Source organism: Apis dorsata, unplaced genomic scaffold, assembly GCF_000469605.1.
Source record: "Apis dorsata unplaced genomic scaffold, Apis dorsata 1.3 scaffold_80, whole genome shotgun sequence".
NCBI classification, from domain to species: Eukaryota; Metazoa; Arthropoda; class Insecta; order Hymenoptera; family Apidae; genus Apis; species Apis dorsata.
Window position 1 is genome coordinate 4,279 of NW_006263378.1, and position 4,935 is coordinate 9,213.

Consider the following 4,935-nt stretch of genomic DNA (forward strand, 5'->3'; position numbering starts at 1 on the left):
AGTGAAGAACAAACTAAATATTTTCAAAATTCGATAAATCAATTCTTGAAACAGTTGATCCGTCGATTGTTCGGAAAATCATTGTTCGAATTATTCGATCAAATTCAGCATAATCATAAGCATTATTTCAATATCAAATCAAGTGGAAGATTATTCTTTTAATCTTTTATTCTAATCTTTATTCTTTTAATCTAAATTCTTTTTTAAAAATAATTAAAGAATTATGGTTCTAACTTTGATATTAAACTCAACTTCCAACTATAATACTATAGCATCTTGAAATGCTCTTGATGTCATCTCTTGAAAAAATATTGTTTGCTGATTTGTTTTAATCTGAGTTAATTTCAATCACATTTAATTATGAAAGCGTCTACAATACATTTCCATGATTGAGATAGAAATTGAAATTAACAATATTATTAAATAAAAGATAAAGGAGAATAGAAATTTAAATATTTTAATTTTGGATTATGTATAAATGTTGAATGCTGTTCATTAGTCGCTTTTCAAATGAATTCTCAACATTTCTTTCTCTTCCAAAAATATGATGCAGATCATATCACACAAATCAAGTATTAATCTATTCCTCTTTAAACTAAATTCGCTGCATTTATCTATAATTTTTAATATTTGACAGAGTTTAATTTTAATAATTCTCTTCTTAAAAATTCTTATATTATTCTTATGAATTTGATATTTATATCAATTTCGACATGAAATGAAACAATATAAATAATTGATGAATGTGAATTAATAAATCAGCAAATTCAAACATTAGAGTAGATAATCTGGGTTACAGAAATAACAAAAATATAAACACAAATTTTGTGGATCATATGATTGCGTCTCCTTTTCTATATTAAAAAGGAAATTACATATATATTACATATATATATATACATATATTAAAAAGGAAATTTCGCAGATAGAAAATTCTGAAATCAATAGATAATTCATCAAGTATCTTTAAATTCTATATAATTTATCATATGTCACTATGTATAGTGATGTCTCATATTCCTATCTGAATAAGAATTTATACATTGATTCTTTAAGCTCGCGAAGTATATTTCATCTGGCTAAATTACTCCTGTTTTTGAGAAAAGAATTTGAAGTCAATAGTGATATTGAAAGATTTAAATTTCTAGCAAATATTCGTGTAAGCAAGAATGAAGTTAAGTCACTTCATAGACATTACCTGAACTTTGATAGTGATACAAATCTTATTTCTTGACTATTGATACAATAAGGTACATAAAGATGATTCTGTACTAATAATTTTTGAAATTGAAAATACAATGACTTAATAATTTCGTGAATACAGCACTCAATTTCTTCCTTCAAGACGTGGGTGATCGTGAGTTTATAATAGACATAGGCATAAATAGACTTCAAAAAAAAAGTCTAACAGAGTTAAATAACACAATCTGGGCGACCAATTCTAATCACTAAAATGAAAAATTACGATCAGGAAATGACTAATGTAGTAATTGAATTGTTTATTCGGTTGTATGCTATGTGGCAGCATCTTGTTGAAATCACATATCATCCATATCCATATTCTATAATTTAAATATAAAAAACTCGATTATCATGTCGCGATAACGAGCATTATTAATTATTATTGCCTAATCAATCGCATTTTCGAAGAAGAATGATTCGATGATGCTTTCAGCTCAAAATCCGCATCAAACAATGATATGTTATGGATGCATGTTTTTCAATAATCACTCGTGGATTTTTGAAACTCAAATGCGACAATTTTGTCGATTAACTATTATTATTATCTATTATTATGGTTAATGATTAACCATATCAAGATGAAAATGAGTCTCATCGCTGAAGATGATTTTGTTCGAAAAATGCTAATAGCTGTCAAACCTTTATTATTTTTAAAATATTGTTCAACAATGAAAACATATTTCTTTTATATCCCTTTATATAATTATTATTATAATTGATATGAGAATATCATATATACGGTGTTTTAGCTTTAAAATGTAAATTTTTTTAATATATTTTATAAATTTAATATATATATATAAATAAACAAAAAAAGTTATATTATGCATATATTAAGCATAAGTATATAAATACATAAATTGTTTAATATTAAATTTTATTAAAAAATTGTAAATAAAAATTCGAAGAAAACAATTAAACAATATTTAATTTTTGTTTTACGATATATAGTTTTGCCTGCGAACTATATTTATTAACATTAATATCTGTAATCATTAATTAATATTAATTTTTGTTTATTACTATTAACTTTTAATACTAAATATATAGTTGCAATTAGCATTATAGTTAAAAATAATCATTATCCTTAGTAATAAAATATTGATAGCAGTTTAAAGTAGAAATTATATTATAATATTGTAAATTATTATAATTGTAATTCATTTGTTTTATCAATTTGAATGAATCATTAATTCTTTGTATCAGTTCATTCATTATTATTTTATTTATGTTATTTTTATTTCAAAATTTTTTCTTTAAAATTCTTCATAGATAAAATCAAATAATATGAAATTGAATAATTTTAGAGACCATAATATTGACTCTCCTCGACTTATTCATCTTTAAGAAAAAAATTTTAAATAATTTAATTTAAATTTAATTATTATCATAACCATACAGCAATAATTACATTTATTACTATTCGAATTTTATTTATTATTTTTGTTTATAATCTTTTTATAAATATATTTATATGAATATATTTATATAACAATTTTTGCTTATTTAGAATATGGATAAAATTCAATACATATTATTGTAAATCTAGGATAACTTATATATTTTTTTTGTTAATACAATAAAAATAATTGTTTTATATTTTATTTATTATTTAATAATTTTTAAATTTCTATTATTTCTATAGTAATTTATTATAATATTAAATGCAATAATTTATATATATATATTATAAGCAAAAAATATCATAATTTTTGAAACATAAATTTCGATCAAACATTATTATTACATATTTTAATTTATTATCCCAGTAAAATGGAGTAAATATTTAACATAGAAAATATTAAATTATATAATTAAATTATATTAATTACGAATTAATATTATCGATAATATAATATAATATAATATAATAATATAATATAATATTATAATATTAAATATTAAATATATTAATATAATATAATTAAATATAATAATATATATATATATATATGTTCATCATTTGTATTTATAACTTCAAAAATACAATTTAATATATTATATATGTTTAATAATTTATATTATATATGTTTAATAATTTATGTTTAGATAAAATTATGAAATATATTTTTTTCATTCGATTTTTATAAAATTTTTTTGATGAGAAAATTGATAATTATTCATATAAACTTATCTTGTTAAATATAATATTCTTAAAAACAATGATGTTTAAACTTAATGATAATTTCAGTGATCATTTTGATTTATATATTTGTTTCTTATTTCTTAATTAATTTAATTCTATACATAATCTTAGTTCAATACATTGTATTGAAAATAATTGATCTCTGTGCAATAAAATTTCTTTTTCTAATTTTTTATAATTTAATTTTTTGTATTTTTAACTTTTTGTATTTCTATTTATCTTTTTTTTATTTAAATATCCTAATTTTAGTATTAGAATTTTCATCATTTTTTCAATTAGTTGTATCGATACCATTTTTTTCTTTATTCATAATTTTTTAGCACAATTTTATATATCACATTCTCTATATATGATTGTTACTAAGCAATTAAAAATATGTTAAACAAAAAAATAGCACACATAATTGGACAAAGAAGTAAAAAAATAAAATTTTTTTTTATATTTTTATTATTTAAATGACGCAAGAACATTCATAATTTTTCTATAAAACGTAAATATTTTTATATCAAATAACTAATTACTCAAATATATATATAGTTTCTTTAGAATATATTATTGTTAAAAAATAAAATATATTAATTTGAAACTGAATCTAGTAATATTAGAAAAATATTACTGCATTTAATCAAATATTACTATATAATTATATATATTACACTTTTCAAAATAATATAACTACAAGTTATGTTATAACTAATAATATTGTTTGATTATATGATTGATATATATTGATATGTATTGATATGTATTGATATAATTTATTTGATTTTGAAAAATCAATATAATTAATAAAATATCAAAATTATGTATATATTACTATATACTATAAACTTTGAAGTGAATTCAATAATATTTATTGAATTAGAGAAAATTCGTTGAAAGATACAAAAAGAAACTCAAAAAATTCGAATACTTAGAGACAAATTGTGTTTATAAGAATTTGATACTATATGAATTTATAGTATATATTTCAGTCAAAAAGATACTCTGATTTTCAATGTTTCTCGATATTAGTGCAATTTATTCATAAATATATATCTATATCTATATAAAATATCTTCTTTTTAATAAGAAGAAATCAAACACAGGTTGACACATTTTCTTCTATAAAAATTAGTTATTTATGTAAAACATGAGCAAAATAATAGCACATATCTGAAAAAACAAAAAGTTTTATAGTTCTTTTCATTTGTGAAGGAAAAAATTTTTGACGTATTTTTATGTGCTGAATTTGAATCTATATATCATGTATAAAGTTATATATGATATTTACGGTTTAAAAAATAAATAGATACAAAATCGATTTTTAATATAATTATGCTAAAATAATTTTTTTCTAATATTTTTATCAATTCTACTGTATAATATTATGTTTTCTTTGAATTTGATTTTTATAGGATTTTTTTCTCAATATATAGAACTTTGAAATTATTATGATTTCATTTTTAATTTTAATTATATAAATAAATATATAAATAATAAATAATGAATATATATAATATAAATTATATAAATAAATATGTAAATAAAAACTCATTAAAAAAAAT